This window comes from Podarcis filfolensis, assembly GCF_964270895.1.
Source record: "Podarcis filfolensis genome assembly, chromosome: 8".
Taxonomy (NCBI): Eukaryota; Metazoa; Chordata; class Lepidosauria; order Squamata; family Lacertidae; genus Podarcis; species Podarcis filfolensis.
Genome location: NC_139611.1, coordinates 13,560,465 through 13,581,128, shown reverse-complemented (window position 1 = coordinate 13,581,128; position 20,664 = coordinate 13,560,465). Strand labels below are relative to the sequence as shown.

At 47.1% G+C, this 20,664-nt stretch overlaps 1 long non-coding RNA gene across 2 annotated transcripts; it reads left to right on the top strand.

The window, feature by feature from the left end:
- The first annotated feature begins 8,141 nt into the window (after nt 1–8,141).
- LOC310769608 lies at nt 8,142–18,735 on the top strand. 2 transcript variants are annotated; one of them, XR_014551734.1, is made up of 4 exons: nt 8,147–8,213; nt 16,758–16,922; nt 17,389–17,506; nt 18,276–18,735. It is a non-coding gene; the product is annotated as an uncharacterized lncRNA (long non-coding RNA). The 2 variants fall into 2 exon arrangements; XR_014551733.1 differs by lacking the exon at nt 16,758–16,922 and having other exon boundaries at nt 8,142–8,213.
- Nucleotides 18,736–20,664: the final 1,929 nt, after the last annotated feature.

Below are 20,664 nucleotides of genomic sequence, written 5' to 3'. Positions count from 1 at the left end.
TCCGGGTATCCAGCTTCCAGCTCTGTTCATACCCAAAACTTTGGTTATTGTTCTCCTACCTAGCAGCTGGTTGAGTAGGGTGGGGTGAACCTGGAGGGCATACTCACTTAGGTGTAGCTCTTGCAGCCTGGCTCATTCTGATGAGGACTCTTAAATGGCCAGCCATGGTCATTGTCTTACCAAAAGAAAACCTTGTCTGATTAGTTCATCGACCTCATCTTTTAGATTTTATCGCTCACTGGGTACAGAACCTGAAGAATAGGAAGGGACTCTGGGCATCATCCAGAATGATCCCCCAAACGATATTGAAATGTTTCTAGGTAGATCTTAAGATTTCTTTCTCCTGCAAACCTTTGCAGGCTGAAGGCTAGTTCTGGGATGGAGAACCTGGAACCAGAACTTGGGCTCTAAACTCACACCAGTTTGTCTGGTTATGGTCAAGGATGGAAGGACTATTAAGATAATTTATGTGAAGCACTAGAAAAGAAACCTACCCTCTAAAGTGCTGCACAGATGCATCACTAGGGGTTATTTTATGTCATAATTCTGTGTTATTCACATATTCTAGCACCTGGGTTTCTCCCTGAGAAGAAGGTTTCTGTTGGGTCCTAAAATTCCAAGCTTAGTGCAAAGAGAAGGAACTGTTTGGGATCAAACTGAGCTTGTTTATTTGCTCCGGAAGGCCCCAAACAGGTCAAAACTTTCATGCATTTTGACTAATACTATCACAATCTCTGCATAGGAATGCAAAATGAGATTGTTAGTGTATAAAGAGCAGTTGGGATACAATTCAGCTTCACTGGTGAGACAGCAGTTCAATCCTCAAGTCTGGGACGTTATTTGTAATGGGTTCGAAAGAAATCATAGAGATTGATTTCACCCACACCCTTTTAATAGATCCCATTTAATAAAGATTATTTTACCTCCCCATTCCCTTACACACACACACACACACACACACACACACTCATTCTCTTGCATGCAGAAGCTTTATAGCAGGTCTCCAATTGACTAATGATGTTGTGGGTTGTGGGGGTCAATTTGGATGATGCCCCAAGATCCTTCCAATTCTTTGGATCCTGTACCCATTATGGGTTGAAATCAAGTAGACTAGTTTGCTGAACCAGTCAGACAAGTTTCTTTGTAAGACGCTCCTTGAACACTTAAGTATCTTCATCAACATCCCAAAAGGATGAGCTAGCTTGCAAGAGCTGCAACTAAGTGATGGTGTTTTCCAGACTAGGGGGTGGACCTTTCCTTCACCTTCCTCACCTAGCTCCTAGGTAACAACCTTGGCATTATCAGCACCATGCTTTAACCAACAGATTTATCCAGGCTGACCAAGGGTCTGGTTCTAGCTATGTGGCACACCATGTCTAATTTAGCTTTCCCAATGGCTAAAAGGGAGCTGATTTAGTTGGGTGGGAGAAAAGAGCTTGAGGGCTTAGCTTCAGAGGATTCAAAAGCTTTGGGGCAGGGGCACCAATAACTCCTTTCTCCACTGCACCTGAAGATGCAGCTCTCCTATCATCTCCCGGCCTTGACACAGACTCACCTATTGCTTTTCCTCCACCATGCTTCAGAATTAAATATGGATCTTTTAAGGATAGCAGCAAAAAAATTGGGGGGGGGCGGCGGTGCATGGAGCAGGCAGTAGCCCACAGAAGTGAAAAACCCTGCCAGCCTTCTTAAGGGGAAACCCAGCCAGAAGGGCCGGGTATAAATAATAAAATTATGATGATGATGAACATCTTCAAAAGTTCAGCTAGCAGGTGCCACTAGGAGCTCTCCAGGGTGCTGAACTGAATTGCCTCAAGTCTCTTAATAGCTGCTATGACTTCCCCAATGAACACCCCAGTTCCCAGCATGAAAGATGGGAGGAGGGGGAAGAAGCTAGATTCTTCTCTGGCTCAGGTTGAAATCTGAGCCAGAGAAGAACCCAGAAGACTCACAGGATTTGCTTTGTATTTGTGGTGATCATTATAGAATTATAGAATAAGATAATTTTCCAAGCTGGGAAATGCGAGTCCTACAACGAACAATTTCCTCCGCCCTGCTTTTTCACTTGCTCTCTATGCTCATAACTTGCAATAGCAACATTTCACACCCCAGAAAATCGAACTACTGCTGTTCTGTGACTCTGACCTGAGTCAGGAATTGAACTCCCCCACTCTCTTTCTCTGGGTTCAGACCTGCGTTTAATCCCCCGAACCCCTTGCATCTTATCTGCCAGATCTTTTTCTGCTCTGATTTTCTTGATCTGCCCTCTCTCGCCTCTTTGCTGCTAACCTTGTGGGCTTTGTCAGTCAATAATCCCTTCTCCATCCTTCTTATCCCTGCTGCTTGCATTATACCTGGGTGGTTGCAATTAAGTGCCCAGCAAAAAGGTTTATGGCTTTTTTGTTTTGCGCCTAGCATGGGAGCTGGCAATCTTTGGTTGGCACTGTCTAGGCCAAGCGGAACACAGCTTCACCAGGGCATCAGCCGAGCCCACTGAAATCGACTCTCGCCAAGGGAGCGAGGCAGCTAAATGGATTAGCGTGATCCTGTTATTGCTGGACACTTCTTCCTTCTCTTGAAAAAAAAAGAAAAGAAAGCAAGTCCCTGCTTAGAAGAATCGTCAATTAAGGATGAAAATGAGAGCCCAGTGCCTACACAGAAAACAGGTGTCCTTCTAATTCTTGGATTATCGTTTTGTTGCACCATAATAACCTACAAAGAGTCATAATTCCACCAAATCACATGGGAGGGGAATCGTAACCACCCCCAACCGACGTGTAGGGAAAATGGGGAGGGATGTGAACTACGGCCAACTCACTGCTCTTGAGGATTTCTGACATCGTTTTTGACTGCTGTTGAAAAACGCAGCCCTAAACGGCTTAGGCTAAAGCTATGTGAAGGACTGTAGTCTCCCATAGAAAGCTGCCTGGACTCCGAAATCTTCAGGGAAGGCCATTCTCTCACCCCTGCCCCCCATTTGGTGGGGTTGTGGAAGAGTGAAGGCTTCACTAGCAGGTAAAAACTGTTTTAAAGAGGCCTCTTTTCAAAGAGGCCTTTGAGTACAGTTTTTTATTTTATTTTATTATTCAAGGAAAGGGCTTTGCAGTTTTTACCATCTTCCTTTTAATAGATTTGTTTTTCCATCATTTTAATTCGATTGCAGTTTCATTACTTTTCAACAAGTGAGTGTTTGTATGACAGGAATATAGGAAGCTGCTTTATATTGAACCAGACCATTGGCCCATCTAGCTCAGTGTTGTCTCCACTGACCAACCACAGCTCTCCAGAGTTTCAATCAGGGGACATTCCTTGCCCTACCTAGATATGCCAAGGATTAAATCTGTTGCCTTCTGCATGCAGTCCAGCTGCTCTGCCACTGAGCTACTTCCCTTCACTGATGCATGCTCTTAAAAATAAATAAATAAATCCAAATGCAGAAATCTAGCAAGACAGGGAGAAGTGTAATTTTGATCCCTGACGCACTAGCTTTCTAGATGCAAGGAGAACAGATGCATCAGGGAAATTTTCAGCACATGGGCCCTCTTTCTGCTATTCAAAGTGGTTCAGTCCATAGACAAATGCATTAACTTCAGGATTAGGCCCGAATTTCATATCTTTTCAGGCTTTTTCTCTTCCCTCCCCTTTCCTGCTCACTGCACGGTCGCTAGTGTGAAAGCCGATATCTTGAAACATTCCTTTCCCATGTCTTCTTCTTTCTCATCACCTTTCCCCCCTGCTTCACCGCCAGCAGGTCTGCACACTGTGAGCAAGATGTAGCAATGCGGTTTGTGTATCCTACTAAAAGATATTTAATAAATATGCAAATCGCTCTCCGTGTCTCCTCAGGCAGGTGTGGAGTGTGTGAGAGAGAGAGAAAGAGAGGGAGGGAGGACTGTAGTTAAGTATTAAATCTATTTGCTGGCAAAGAGCCTGGGAAAGAAAACAGAATAAAGCAAGTGGGGGGGGGGGGGAGAAGGTGGTGGATTATGGAGCAAGGTCATAGAATCATAGAATTGAAAAGGTCTCAAAGAGTCATCTAGTGGAACCCCATACATTTCTTTGTGTCTGGGTGATAACACTGCGGTCACTTACACAATCAAGAATCTGAGGCTGCTATATTTAAAACAACAACAGCACACCACCAATTTTATTGTGTTTATATCCCAACTTTCCATCCCTCCCCATTTCATTCTCGCAACAACCCTGCGAAGTAGGTTAAGAAAGTAACAATAGCCCCACAGCAGGATCAAAACAAAAGGAAATCTGGTCCAGTGTCCTGATCTCACAATGGCCCAACAGTGAGGATCCCACAAGCAGCAACTGAGCATGACAACAGCCCCAACATGTGATTCCCAACTGGTATTAAGCAGTCTCAAAGCAATTTAAACTGTCCTGCCTCCCCCCCAAAGGATCTTGGGAAGTGTAGTTTGTTGGCCCCTGCTGAGAGCCCTTAAAGGTAAAGAGACCCCTGACCATTAGGTCCAGTCGTGACTGACTCTGGGGTTGCGGCACTCATCTCACTTTATTGGCCGAGGGAGCCGGTGTCCGGGTCATGTGGCCAGCATGACTAAGCCGCTTCTGGCGAACCAGAGCAGCGCACGGAAATGCCGTTTACCTTCCTGCCGGAATGGTACCTATTTATCTACTTGCACTTTGAGTGCTTTCGAACTGCTAGGTTGGCAGGAGCAGGGACCGAGGAACGGGAGCTCACCCCATCGTGGGGATTCGAACCGCCTACCTTCTGATCTGCAAGTCCTACACTCTGTGGTTTAACCCACAGCGCCACCCGCGTCCCTTGCCGGGAGCCCTTAGGAGGCTCCTTATTCCACTGGTGGAGTGACAATTCACAGAATTCCCTGGGAAGACAGATTGGTTATTGAACTGCTCTGGGAGGGGACCAGGGGTCTCCTAGCAGGCTCTCTGCAGCAAACAACCAATTACATGATTCCTTAGGGGAAGCCGTGACTTTTTAAAAGGGATACTTCCTGAAATGTATCGTGAAGATAGGGCCTAAGTTCAAGCATCCTGCATCCCACAGTGACCAAGCAGATGGTGGCAATCATTCCCAGGGGTCCGGTTCTCATCTCCTGGCTCATGCTAGACTGCTGCAGCCCTGCTTTGTGTTTATAGTGCAGATGATTTCGCCCAAAGCCATTGATCACCTCATCCTTCCCCATGGATTGGCCTAATCTTTTTTTTTACAGCCATCCAAGCTGATGGCAATCTCTGCCTGCCTCCTGTGGCAAGGAGTTCCACAGTTTAACTATGCGCTGCATAGTTCCTTCTGCCTTGAGCATCTTGAGCTCTTCCGTGTGTCCCTGAGTTTTTGATCATGCTCCAGTCCAGGTTTTTAGCTTGCTCCTTGCTCTGGTATGTCCCATAGCTGTGACTTGCCCTTCAGCCTCGACCTCGTTCCATGATCCATCCTCCGACTCTTGTCCTGTTGTCCTGACTTGCCCTTTGCTCCTGACTTGATAGGCGATCCTGCCTCTTGACTTGCCCTTCAGCCCTCACTTGGCTTGCCTCGCAACCTTCTAGTTCAGGACTCCAGAGTCATTTTGGCCTGCAGAGGGTCCCTCCCACAAGGGGCCACAAGAAAACATTAAACATTACCAATAACTTTCTGAGAATAAGAGCTGTTTGACAGTGGGACGGACTCCCTCAGAAGCTGGTGGGCTCAGTTTTTAAGCAGGGGTTGAATGCGTTCTTTAGTTTTAACCATAGCTGTCAACTTACAGATTTGAAAATAAGGGACCAGCAGCCAAAATACGGGACCTGCAGCCTCACCTGTTCCAGGCACTCCAGTCTTCCTTTCCTCCTGCAGTCTGGTCAAGCTCATGCTGGTAGCTTTGAGAACACTGTCCAACCAACTTTGTAACCAGAGGTTCAACTGAATAGAATCTGAATCACATGCACCACAAGGCCTATGCAGCGTCAAATTAAGATGGCTCCCCGGCCTGGCTTTGCACTGCAAAGTTTGCAGCAGCACGTGCAACAAAATGGCGTCCAGCATCAGCTTGCATTAACTAGCCACACACAAGGCATGCAAGCTCCAACCCCCAGTCGTTCTTAGACTCCTTATTGGGTGAGCAACACAGCCAAGCAACACAGTTGGAGCCTCCCTCCTCCCTGGCCGGCAGGGAGGGAGCGAGAGGAGCTGCTTCCTTTGAAATTTAAGGGACATCATTTAAGGGACATGCATCAATAAGGGACAGCAGCGGGACATGGCGCTGGAATAAGGGACTGTCCCTTCAAATAAGGGACACTTGACACCTATGGTTTTAACTCCTGCATTGAAGGGGGCTGGACTCACTGACCCTATGATCCTATTGAAATTCTGCTGTCCTTTAACAAATCCCCTAAGGGTCCCACTAATCTGTCGTAGCTGCCCACACCAGAGTTATGTCAGCTACAAACCTCAGAATTTGGGCGCCTCCAAACTTGTGCCAAAGTTTTGACATCATTTTGCAGTGTCCTGGATTTGAGCGCTGTTAAGGCCTCTCCTGCACGGCATAGTTCATAGCTTCTCTGAGTTATTCAAGCCCCTTCGCCACGGCAAGGCAGTGATCCATGAAGGGGGAAGTACAGATTGTGAAGCTGAGGCTCCAATACTTTGGCCACCTCATGAGAAGAGAAGACTCCCTGGAAAAGACCCTGATGCTGGGAAAGATGGAGGGCACAAGGAGAAGGGGATGACAGAGGACGAGATGGTTGGACAGTGTTCTCGAAGCTACCAGCATGCATTTGACCAAACTGCGGGAGGCAGTGGAAGACAGGAGTGCCTGGCATGCTCTGGTCCATGGGGTCACGAAGAGTCGGACCACGACTAAACAACAACAACAAGACCTCTCCTCCCAGAGGGGAGGGGTTGTGAGCGGGAGCAGCTTCCCGCTGGGGCAGGGAGGCGTACTCGGCTCCCTGCTCCTGATTGCTTCTGCTGCCACTGCCAAGCCTTCCAGCCGACCAATAGGGCCGGCTGGTGGGCGGGGCTAGCCGCATTTAAACAGCCGAGGCACTGCTCAGCTCCCAGTCTGTTCCTGCTTTCTTCGGATCTTGTCAGATCAAACCTCCTCGGATCAAGACCCTCTTCAATCAAGACCACCTTTGGATAAAGACCACAGCAGAGTGCCTAATTCTCGCCTGCATGGTTGGGCATTGGAATATGTGTGCTGTGTTGGAGGATTGGGTATGCGCCATCATCTACCCCTCCTCTTTTGGGTATTCCGTTAAAGGAATCTGGCAGTCGTGGATCCTGTCCAATGCCTTGCTGGTGGCTAGAGCCATGGCACAATCCCCAGTGATGTCATGGGGGAACTTCCGGTTGTATTTGCATCAACAAGCTCCTCCCATTGGTTGTTAACCCTGATATGACTCCCAGCTGTGCGGGGTGGAGTCTGGTATTGCTGTTTCATCCAGTGCCTAAGCCAGTACTACTCACATGCTGTAACCAATAAAAGTTGTGGCCTAATTTTGCCCATTAACCTAAAATAATGTGTCCTTGTGTCTTATTATACTCCTATGTGGGTGGTGGGTCCTTGACTCACAAGTAGGAACCCCAGTGTGTTGTATGACTTGCAAATGCAGGGTTTATATTGCAGAACAACTGCAAAATTTTGACATGGGTACAAGGGATCCCACATTTGGGGGTCACTTCAAGAGCCAACAAAGAGGAATAGCTGCTTGTCCCTGCTTTCGGATACCAGTTCCCCGCTTTGTGTATGTGAGAGAGACTGTTGCTGTGTTCCCAGGTTTAAGTTGCAGCATTAAGCACTCTTCAGAAGAAACTGCTATTTTCCTGACGCCCGCCCACTCCTTCTCCTTGTGATGGTACTTACAGATTGCCATCGTGACACCCCTCTCTAACCTCTCTCGCAGTGAAAACACTCCATGCTTCCCTGCCCTGACTAAGAATCTTGCAAAACAGGCACCTTCTCTTGCATGGAGGACTCTCCTGCAAACAACACCGAGCGGCTTTCCTCCCCCTGCTGTTAGCCAAAATAGACACTCTTAAGAGGTTCCCCATGTGCTCTTCCAACAGCTGAGCAATAGTTTCAAGAACACCTTGCATGTCACTGCCACGCCCTCCCCCCTCGCTGTGAACCTCTGGTCCAGGTGTCCTGTTTCTATTCTTCTTTCCTTGCCCACAGTTCAGGAGCAGACCACCTGCTTTGCATGCAGAAGGTCCCAGGTTCCTTCCCCAATGACATCGCCAGGTAGGTCTGGGAAACTGCTGGAGTGAGACTGCAAGTCAGGGTAGGCAATACTGGACCACCAGCCTGACTCAGGATAAGGCAGCTACAGTACTTAAGTCAGAATTATGAAGACTAGAAGCTTGAGAGCCAGTGTGGTGTAGTGGTTAAGAGTGGTAGACTCGTAATCTGGTGAACCGGGTTTGTGTTTCCGCTCCTCCACATGCAGCTGCTGGGTGACCTTGGGCTAGTCACTCTTCTCTGAAGCCTCTCAGCCTCAGTCACCTCACAGGGGAGGAAAGGGAAAGGAGATTGTTAGCCGCTTTGAGACTCCTTAGGGTAGTGATAAAGCGGGATATCAAATCCAAACTCTTCTTCTTCTTCTTGTACAGTGGTACCTTGGATTACAGACGCTTCAGGTTACAGACGCTTCAGGTTACAGACCCTGCTAACCCAGAAATAGTACCTCAGGTTAAGAACTTTGCTTCAGGATGAGAACAGAAATCATGCTCCGGCGGCGCGGTGTCAGCAGGAGGCCCCATTAGCTAAAGTGGTACCTCAGGTTAACAAAAATTTCAGGTTAAGAACAGATCTCCAGAACGAATTAAGTTCTTAACCCGAGGTACCACTGTAATATTTTTAAGTGTGTGACCTCAATAGTTAGAGCATCTGCTTGGCATACAGATGATCCATGTTCAATCCCAGGAATTTCCAAGCAGGGCAAGGGGAGTGTCTTGACTGAAATCTCGGAGAGTCTCTGGTAGTCAGTGGGCTGGTGGTCTGACTCTGTAACAAGGCAGTTTGTTTCTGTGCATTCAGGCAGGGAAGAGAAACCTTCAACCTGCAGAGCCTGCAGAGTCAATTTGGCCTCCCCATTTGATCTTCCTCAAGCCACATGAAGTCCTATGCTCCTTGCAGGGAACAGGGTGGGGGAAGATAAGGACCAGGCCCATTCAGCCAAAATATTTCCCCACCCTCTTTTTTAATGGAAGGGCCATAGTTCAGTCATGGAGCATGTCAAAGGTCCCAGTTTTAATCCTGGTGCCTCCAGGAAAGGCTTGGAGGGTCTCTGGGGAGTCTCTGCCAGGAAGGGTAGTCAATTCTAAGCTAAATGGACCAAAGGTTCTGTCTTGGGGGCTTCCTCCTTCTCTCAAAACACTATCATAACTCATGGACAGCTAATGCAGACCCTCCAAGTGTCCCTATTTTCCAGGGACAGTCCTGGATTTACAGAAGATGTCCTGGTTTCTGATTTGATCCTGGAATGTCCCGCTTTTCCTTAGGATGTCCCTATTTTCATTGGAGAAATGTCAGAGAGTATGGAGCTATTATGTTTTTATACAGTTGTACCTCGGGTTACAGACGCTTCAGGTTACATACGCTTCAAGTTATAGACTCCACTAACCCAGAAATAGTACCTTGGGTTAAGAACTTTGCTTCAGGATGAAAACAGAAATCGTGCTCCGGCGGCGTGGCGGCAGCGGGAGGCCCCATTAGCTAAAGTGGTACCTCAGGTTAAGAACAGTTTCAGGTTAAGAACAGACCTCCAGAATGAATTAAGTTCTTAACCAGAGGTACCACTGTACACTGATGTGAAATCCACCATCGCCTGAGCTCTGCGAGTGCAGCCTTCTCCCAATTGAAGTGCAGAGTGTTTGAGGACTGGGACATTTGCAGGGAAACCAAAATGCTTGTTTACAAAGCTATTGCACTACCAATGTTACTGTATGCTTGTGAAACATGGACCACTTATAAATGCCATCTAAAACTCCTCAAAAGATTCCATCAACAGTGTCTCTGAAAATTCTTACACAACACTTGGGAAGACAGGTGAACTAATGCCAGTGTATTGAAAGAAGCAAAGATCACCCATGGTGAAGCAATGATTCTTCAACATCAACTTTGTTGGACTGGTTGTGCGGATGCCTGGTTATTGTCTTCCAAAGCAACTGCTCTATTCCAAACTTAAAAATGGAAAGCGTAATGCCGGTGGTCAACAAAAGAGGTTTAAAGACTCTCTCAAGGCAAATCTAAAAAAATGTAGTATAAACATCAACAACTGGGAAACACTAGCCTGTGAGTGCTCCAATTGGAGAACAGCCTTTACCAAAGGTGCAGTGGGTTTTGAAGACACTTGAACTCAGGACGCAAGGGAGAAACCTTCTAAGAGGAAGGCACATGTGGCAAACCCTCATTGTGATCAACTACTACCAGGAAACCTATGTCCGCACTGTGGAAGGATGTGTGGATCCAGAATTGGCCTCCAAAGTCACTTATGGACCTACCGTTAAGACCATGTTTATGGAAGACAATTTTACTTGGCTACGAGTATTGGCAAAGAGAAGGATTATGTTTCTACATATGCTGAAAGTTGCCCACATTGCCTGGGAGAAGAGTTGGTGGAAGAAGACTGGAAGAAATTTAAAGACTATCTTCAGAAACACTGTAAAATTAATGAATGTTAAAAAGATGTTGGATTGAAAATAAGTGGCATCAGCAACAAAGTCAATAAGAATATGCAAAAATGAATTGATAAATGGATGAAAATATAGAGTTATAATATGTTAAGATATAGAGTTAAGATAAACAAAAGAGGGTAAGGATTTGCTGATTTGATTATTTAAAGGGGAATACAAAAAAGGGAGGTGTGAGGAGGTCAAGGAAACAGGCTAATGAGTTTAAAGTTATTAAAAACGGATTTGTTTTTAATTCTTTTTTATCTATTTGTTTTTTGTATTTTGTATTTTTATTCATCCTTTTTCTTTTTTATGTATCTTTCTATGTCTTCTTTTTTGTATTTTTTTCTTTCTATGTGACTTTTTTTCTATTTTGTAAATCTATGTTTTTGTAAAATCTCAATAAATATTTCTTAAAAAAAAAATGAAAGTTGCCCACATTGCCTGGGGCAACCAAGACAGATGGGCAAGGCATAAATCATAAAATAAGTACCAGTTGCCGAAAGTCACGGGAGGACAGAGTCCTCTTGCACTTGCATTCTGCTTGAGGGTTTCCAATTGGGAGGTTGCCACTGTGAGGCTGGACTGGCTGCACAATTGGTCAGATCCAGCAGGCTTTTCTTGTGTTCTTACAACTCTCTGGGAGACAGAGGCCCCCCAACCATGTCCTTTGGATGCCCCAAATCTAGATTTGAGGCTGATGGATGTACCTATAAGAGGTTGCAGCTGAAGGTTACAGACAAAAACCTAGAGCTGCTTTTGCAAGTCTGAAGGTAGGCTTGGGAGCTAATTCCTTTTCTTTTCTTAAAGAACCACGCGGTGTGTTTCTCCCAAACACTTGGATAGATTTCCTCCTCAGCCTCAAACATCCAGAACACATCCTGCTCAGTTTAAATGCAAACTGACAGGTACCAAGGAATCCATTGATTGTGTACTTTCAAAGCTCCCCAGGCTGCTGTGGTGAAGGTGGAGATGTTAGAGGGCAGGACTCCTGGGTTCGTTTTCCCCTCTACCCGACAGGAACTTTTCTCCTCCAAACTTTCTCTTCTCCTGCAGTTGGGTTTCTTTTTATTGTTGAAAAAGAAGGCAGACAGGATGCCTCACCTAAGAACCTAAGAAAAGTCTGCTGGGTCAGTCCAGTATCCTGTTCTTATAGTGGCCAAGCAGAGGCTTGTGGGAAACTCACAAGCAGCACCTGAGCACTAGAGTCCCCTCCCCTCCTGTAGAGATGCTGCCAGGGACCTTCTACATGCTAAGCAGCTGCTCTGCCACTGAGCTATGACCCTTCCCCTTGAAATAAAATAAGACTCCAGTCCATTTGGTTTTGAATAAAGACAGATAGAAAATGCTTCATGCCAGGACTTGTAAAAAGGGAAAAAGAGTGTTGGGAAATGATCCATAAAGAATTGGAAAAAATGTTTAAAAGTACTTCCCCCCCAAAAAAAACCCCCAGAGTCCTTTCTGTTGGGGATAATTCAGATTGAAATTCCCAAGTGTCAAAAAAGGTTATTTATGTATGCCACCCATGTTTCGTTAGCCCCCAAATGGAAAACGAGCGAGGTCCCAACCAAAGAAGAATGGCAACTTAATCTGACGGAATATGCACAACCTGCAGACTTCATGTATAGAATAAGAGAACAAGAAGAACATACGTTTAGAGAAGATTGGAAAGCGTTCATTGAATATATGGGAAATAACTGTGTACAGCTGAAAACGCTGGCAGCGTTAAGATAAATTCAACAGTGTAAATAAGTTTGGATGGATGTAATAATGGAACACCGATTGGTATAGTTTTTGTAAAATATGCAGGGATTTATGATATGTGAAATGAACCATGAAAATAGAAGAAGGGAAGCCCTTGATGTCTTAAGGATGCAAAATGAGTATTTTCAATTGTAATGAAAATTGTGTGTGTGTGTGTGTGTGTTATGGTTTTTATTAAAGATTTTCTTGGTTTACAAAAGTGCATACATTGTCTTATTTTTCAGATCATAATCTCCTTTCTACCAATCAGTTCTATTTGATGTGGGATGTTGATATTGTATATAGTATAAAGTTGGGAGAGAAGGGAGGTGGGGAGGGAGGGAGAATCTTCCAAAGCAACTACTCTATTTCAAACTTTAAAATTGAAAGTGTAATGCCGGTGGTCAACAAAAGAGATTTAAAGACTCTCTCAAGGCAAATCTAAAAAAATGTAGTATAAACACTGACGAATGGGAAATGCTGGCCTGTGAGCTCTCCAGTTGGAGAACAGCCTTTACCAAAGGTGTCATGGGCTTTGAAGACACTCGAACTCAGGATGAAAGGGAGAAACGTACTAAGAGGAAGGGACACTTGGCAAACCCTGCCATGATCAACTCCCGCCCGGAAACCTATGTCCCCCACTGTGGAAGGATGTGTGGATCCAGAACTGGCGTCCACAGTCACTTACGGACGCACTGTTAAGACTGTGTTCATGGAAGACAATCTTACTCGGCTACGAGGGATCGAAGAAGAAGAAGAAGAAGAAGAAGAAGAAGAAGAAGAAGAAGAAGTAAACTTTCATTCTTTTATGTAGCATATGTGCAGGGTTTTAGTGTAAGCGTCATGTAGGCAGGTTCTCTTTCTATGCATTTATTCGTTTTCATTGGCGGTGAGAGAGATTGGGGGGGCAGGACATGGCTGGTTGTCTATAGTTGACTGCATTAAGTTTTGTTTGCATGTGAGAAGGTGGAAGGGGTTGTTGGGTCGGTCAGCTTAGCCATATCGATTCGTATGCTGTTGGGTTTTTTTTGTCATGTTGGGCTGTATGTGTGAAATATACTCAGAGTCCTGTACTGATTTCATGCTCTTTATTGCAGCTTGTAAAACAGTGATTGAATTGTCCCCCAAAACCTCAGGCTTTTATATACATTATTTACACAATGAGTCCCGTCTGATTGGCTGATTCTGCTTCCCTCCTGGAGCCTGATTGGTCTTTTCCTGCAGGCCAATCAGTTATTGCATTCTACGATCCTACCAGCCTAATAGGCTGATTAACTTCCTCCTGGAGCCTGTTTGGTCTTTTCCTGCAAACCAATCAGTTGTTGCATTCTAAGTTGGCCCAAAAATGGAAACAAGAAGAATTGCGTACGATGGAAGAATGGAGAATTAAATTAATGGACTACGCAGAACTTGCTAAATTAACAGGGAGGATCCGGAACTGAAGGGACCAGAAATTCACTGAAGACTGAAATAAATTTACAGATTATATGAAAAGTATATGTGATGATCAGATAACGTTTGTAAGTTTTCAGGAAGCTCTGTGAGAATGTATAATAGAATTATTGTTTAAAAAAACAAGGTAAAATAAGATATTAAGGTAGTGCAATATTAAATTGAGAAATGTGGAAGAAGTGAGTAAAACGGAGAATTACCAGACATGTTGATGGAAGTCCAAAAAGAGGATGTTGGTGATAAATTGGAGGTTTTGTGTTTGTATAATCTTATATTGGAAAATTAATAAAAAATATATTTAAAAAAAGTTGTTGCATTCTAGGATCCTACTTGCCTATTGTTCTAGGATCCAAGCGTAGTACATAACACCGTGTAATAAAGGGAAGTCACAATGGGTGAAGTTATCCCCTTTTATTTGTCCCTGTGCTAGTTTCAGTTTGTTGGTTAGATTTTATTATGTTTAAATATTTGTTGGAAGCCGTCCAGAGTGGCTGGGGAAACCCATTCAGATGGGCAGGGTATAAAACAGCAACAACAACAACAACGACAGACACTCCTATTTTCATGGGATAATTTTTGGAGGCTATGCTGTTGACTGCACTGACTGGCAGAGGTTCTCCAGGTTTCTGGGAGTGAACCTGGGACCTTCTGCATGCGAAGGGCCCCCAAGCTGCTCCCCCGCTTCATTCAAAACACCCCACCTCGCTGGCAGACAGTTGTCTAGATGCGAAGATCAGGCTCGAACTCTTTGCCCGCTGCCCTTTCTGGAGGAAGAGGCGAGCTCAGCCATGCGGCAATTCAGCAAAGAGAAAGGGACATTGTTCTCCCGGCCTCGCTCTGCTTGCAGAGAGCCGGTGATCCACCATGGATGCCTCTTGCCTGAGCGAGAGACAAATTGCTTTGCGGTGGTGACACCGCTGGACTCATCCAGATGTGACTCAGCAGGTATTAGCCGGGATGCTCTCAAAAGCTGGCATGCACCGACGCATGCGTGTGCGTGGCACACAGATCTGCTCTCTCTTGCTCCCGGCTGAGTTCATGCCTCTCCCCTGCTCCCAGCCCAGAGGAGGGATTAGCAGAGAACAGTCTGCCCTTGTTCTTTTGCCAAACCAGCCAGTAGAGTGATGAAAAAAAAGAGCGCTGACTTGGCTTGCAGCCTGCCCTTTGCTCCTGGGTGTATATGTGTCTGTGTGTTCCCTTGGCTGTGAGGCTTTAAAGGAGGGGGGGGGGAGATGCATGCTTTGGGACAGTGCCAATCTTGTGCAGACTGAACTGGAATGAGGCACACCAGGCGGAGCTAGGAAACTCAGGAACCTTGCGCTGTGTTGGGAAATGAAAGCGTGTTTATTCAGAAGGCATGCAGAAACCATTAGCCTCCTGTGCATAGTTAAATGTGGAACTCACTGCCACAGGAGGCAGTGATGACCACTAACATACCCTCCAACCTTTCTCCAGCATAAAGGTAAAAAGGTCAAGGACCCCCTGGACTGTTGAGTCCAGTCAAAGGCGACTATGGGGTTGCGGCGCTCATCTCACTTTCAGGCCGAGGGAGCCGGCGTTTATCCACAGACAGCTTTCTGGGTCACGTGGCCGGCATGACTAAACCGCTTCTGGTGCAACGGGACACCGTGATGGAAGCCAGAGCACATGGAAATGCTGTTTACCTTCCTGCCGCAGTGGCACCTATTCATCTACTTGCACTGGTGTGCTTTCGAACTGCGAGGTTGGCAGGACCTGGGGCAGAAAAGCGGGGGCTCACTCCATCATGGGAATTCGTACTGCCGACATTCCAATCGGCAAGCCCAAGAGGCTCAGTAGTTTAGACCACAGTGCCACCCATGTTCTCCTCCCTCCTGCATGTGGTGAGTGGGGACCCTGTTGCAACAGTTCCTTCAATTAAGATCAGGCTTACTAGCCACTTTACTTCTGAATATACTCTGGTTGGCCTCTGTTATTTTCTTCCACTGATAGGGAACCCACTTAAGGACTCTCTGCAGGCTCTTGTATACCCCATAAGGGAAAAGGAGCAGCTTTTTCTTACAACAACGATAATATTATCCATCCACACTGATGCAATTCATATTTCCAGGCATTTTGGGTATGTGTGTGTGTGCATGTGTTTGCATGTGTGTTGAATTGGCACTCAATTCAGGAAAGCGATTGACATGGAGAAAGGAGGAGGGGGAAGGAGCTGAGGGTCAAGTGGAGCACTGCGATTGCCTGCGTTTCACCAGGCGGGCAGGATTCGCACGTGACACCTTCCACCTTTTCCCGTGCCTCTCTCCGCCTGGACGAGGAGAGGTCCTGACAGGCCTTTTCACTTTGAGCGAGGCTGGCGGGCCATAATAATGCTCTGGTAAATAATATACAGCAGTCACAGCGCCGGCACTTGAGAGCGCAGCACTAGATTCTGCTGACCCCTGCATTGTTGCTACCTGAAGGGAAACAGGCCCCATAAAATATTGAAGGGAACTAATAGAAAATGAGACAGCATGACTAATGGGGTGGAGTGAGGCAAGGGGAGCAGGCGGGGACGAAAGGGGGTGGGCGGGCGGAGCTCTCTAATGCAGCTCTTGCTCTCTCCTGCCGGCTGCGAGCGGGGGAATCCCACAATGCTCTGCAGCTGGCGGAGGGCTTACAGCAGGGAGTAAAGGAGTCCTGGGCCGTGAGCCAGTCTGACACCTGCATACCCCCCCAAAGCATCTGGGGGAGTTCATTGATTGAAAGCATGCCTATCTTTCTCGCTAAAATAGCAGCAAGGCAGCATATCAAAAAACAAGCTTTCGCAAAAGGAAAACCCAATATGCAATAAAAACAAGGTGACTACATCACACAGCTGGTACCAGAGGTCCAGGGAAGCCTGATAGATGGTAGCAGAAGTTGACCACCGTGTCTCAGTGGGCAGTTCATTCCGCAGCTTGGGGGCTACCACCGAGAAGACCCTGAGAACGTAAGAAGAGCCTTTCTCTAGATCAGGCCACTGGCACATCTGGTCCAGCATCCTGCTCTCACAGTGGCTCACCGGATACTTATGGGAAACTAGCAAGCAGGATTCGAACACAAGAGCACTCTCCACTGTGAGGTAGGTTAGGCTGAGAGAAGGCAGTAACTGGTCTCCCAGTCACTGGCGGAGGAACAGGGGTGCAGGGGGAGCACACCGCCCCCGGCGGCACAATCTCGGTGGGGTGCCATCGCGGCTGCCCGCCTGCACTGGGTGCCATGCCCCCAGGATACGCGTCACACCCCCAGGATACGCACCACGCCCCTGCGGGCAGCACACCATGCCCCCCAGGATGCGTGACATGCCCCCCAGGATGCACGCCAGCCACACCCCTGCCTGTTCTCCGCCACTACCCCCTGTGAGTTTCATAGCCAAGAAGGGATTTAAACCCTGGTCTCTCCCAGGTTTTTGTCTGGTGCTCTAACCACTGCACCATGCTGGTTCTCTTAGAAGAACTTTCTGCTGGTGGGAGCCATTTGACAGGTGAACAGACTCCCTCAGAAGGTGGTGAACTCTCTTTTGTTGGAGGTTCTTAAATGTCGGTCAGATGAGCATCCACCAGGGGTTCTTGAGCTGCGATTCCCGCATTGCGGCATGGGGTTGAACAAGATCACCCTTGGAGAGCTCCCTTGCAACTCCACAAGTCTATGACTCCTGATGTCCAGGTAAGCAAAGAGCTGTAGAAGGAATGTCTTCCTGAAAAAGCTTCCTTATTTTCTCTCCCCAGCCCAAGGACTTTGCTTGAGTTACACATCTATTCAGGTGTGTGTGTGTGTGTGTGTGTGTGTGTGTGAGTCTCCTACACATGTCACCATTGAACCTCTCTTCAAATCATCTCCGACAGGCTGGAAAATCCATACCTTGAGGGCCTCATTATGGTTTTCTCTCCCAGGTCCTTATTAGCTTGAAGACATCGGGCAGAGTAACCTGGAACACCAAGAGGTGAACGGTGGGGGTGCGATTTCTGCTGAGCCCCAAAGTGAGAGGGCTGGCTTCCAATCCATCCATCCATCCATCTCTTCTAATCATGTCACTCATTGTTTTTTGAACGATCAGAGTGGGCTCCTGTCTGCCGAACCTTGCCAAAGATGCCTTCAGGGTTCAGTATCATCTGTGTACAGGCTGAGTCACTTGGACTTTTGTCCTTGATTTCCTCTGTGTTTACCTACCAGTGTCGTTCTGTTGCAAAGGCCGAGTGACGGACCCCCCCCCCCACATTTTATTCTTCCCACCCACCCATTCTGTTTTGAGTTATTGGCTCCAAACTTCCAATCAACATTCGCTGAAACACATTAGCAAGTGAAACACAGAGCAGTGTGGGTGTATATTTGTGTGTGTTGGGGCTGAGAATCTGAATTCTCTTCGCCCTCTGTTATATGAGAGGTTTTATCTGCTTTTTAAGAAAATGTTATTACAGTTTGATTCTTTTTATAGCACCCAAAGGGTTTGTCTTCTAACTAAGACTGACTCAAAGGAGATCCACTGGAATCAATGGACCTAAGTTCAGCCCAGCCTTCAATGTCAATAGGTTGGATCTGAGCATCGCTAATGTCAAACGCAGACCAAATGAAGATATCCAACAAATTCATACTTAGACCTGTTGAAATCAATGGGCCTTAGCCTGCTCTTGAGCAGGACTAACAGGTATTCATACCTTCAGAGAATATTGAAACTATGCCTTCATCTGAATGAGGAAATCCCAATGAAAGAGCAGTGGCAAGAAAAATTGATGAGCTATGAAGAGTTGGCTAAATTGACATACAAACTGCGGGATAAGGACAACTGTGACTTTAAGGAAGAATTGGAACTTTATACAAATTATCTAAAAAGACAACAAAATGAATTGGACTCCTTGGCAGGTTTTGAATAAACATACACAAATTTATTTGTTGATTACATAATAATAATAATAATAATAATTTATTATTTGTACCCCGCCCATCTGGCTGGGTTTCCCCAGCCACTCTGGGCGGCTTCCATAGAAAACCAAAAATACACTAAAATATCACAGATTAAAAACTTCCCTGAACAGGGCTGCCTTAAGATGTCTTCTGAATGTCAGGTAGTTATTTATCGCTTTGACATCCGATGGGAGGGCGTTCCACAGGGCAGGCGCCACTACCGAGAAGGCCCTCTGCCTGGTTCCCTGTAGCTTTGCTTCTCGCAATGAGGGAACCGCCAGAAGGCCCTCGGCGCTGGACCTCAGCGTCCGGGCAGAACGATGGGGGTGGAGACGCTCCTTCAGGTATACTGGGCCGAGGCCGTTTAGGGCTTTAAAGGTCAACACCAGCACTTTGAATTGTGCTCGGAAACGTACTGGGAGCCAATGTAGGTCTTTCAAGACCGGTGTTATGTGGTCTCGGCGGCCGCCCCCAGTCACCAGTCTAGCTGCCGCATTCTGGATTAGTTGTAGTTTCCGAGTCACCTTCAAAGGTAGCCCCACGTAGAGTGCATTGCAGTAGTCCAAGCGGGAGATAACCAGAGCATGCACCACTCTGGCGAGACAGTCCGCGGGCAGGTAGGGTCTCAGCCTGCGTACTAGGTGGAGTTGGTAGACAGCTGCCCTGGACACAGAATTGACCTGCGCCTCCATGGACAGCTGTGAGTCCAAAATGACTCCCAGGCTGCGCACCTGGTCCTTCAGGGGCACAGTTACCCCATTCAGGACCAGGGAGTCCTCCACACCAGCCCGCCCCCTGTCCCCCAAAAACAGTACTTCTGTCTTGTCAGGATTCAACCTCAATCCGTTAGCCGCCATCCATCCTCCAACTGCCTCCAGGCACTCACACAGGACCTTGACCGCCTTCACTGGTTCTGATTTGAAAGAGAGGTAGAGCTGGGTATCATCTGCATATTGATGGACACCCAGTCCAAACCCCCTGATGATCTCTCCCAGTGGCTTCATATAGATGTTAAAAAGCATGGGGGAGAGGACGGAACCCTGAGGCACCCCACAAGTGAGGGCCCAGGGGTCTGAGCACTCATCCCCCACCACCACTTTCTGAACACGGCCCAGGAGGAAGGAGCGAAACCACTGCATAACAGTGCCCCCAGCTCCCAGCCCCTCTAGACGGTCCAGAAGGATGTTATGGTCGATTGTATCAAAGGCCGCTGAGAGATCCAGCAGAACTAGGAAACAACTCTCACCTTTGTCCCTAGCTCGCCGGAGATCATCAACCAGCGCGACCAAGGCAGTTTCAGTCCCATGATGAGGCCTGAATCCTGATTGGAAGGGATCCAAATGGTCCGCATCCTCCAGGCGTGCCTGGAGTTGTTCAGCAACCACGCGCTCAATCACCTTGCCCAAGAATGGAAGATTTGAGACTGGGCGATAGTTGGCCATACTGGCCGGGTCTAAAGATGGTTTTTTAAGAAGCGGTTTAATGACCGCCTCTTTCAGCGGATCTGGGAATGTTCCCTCACAGAGGGAAGCATTCACCACCCCGCAGAGCCCATCGCCCAGCCCTTCCCGGCTTGCTTTTATTAGCCAGGATGGGCAAGGATCAAGGAGACAGGTGGTTGGTTTCACGCGTCCAAGCAGCCTGTCCACATCCTCGGGGGTAACGGATTGAAATTGATTCCATGCAACTTGACCAGACAGAGCTCTAGCACTCTCCCGCCCCAGCCCTGCTCCCACGGTGGTGTCTAGCTCCCTCCGAATATGAGTGATTTTATCTGCAAAAAACTTTGCAAAATCGTTGCAGGAGATCTTGGGGTCTTTACAAGGCCCCGGTGGTAAAGGTGGTTCCGTTAAATTGCGAACCACCTGAAAGAGTCTCCTGCTACTATTTTCTGCAGATGCAATAGAGGCGGTGAAGAAAGT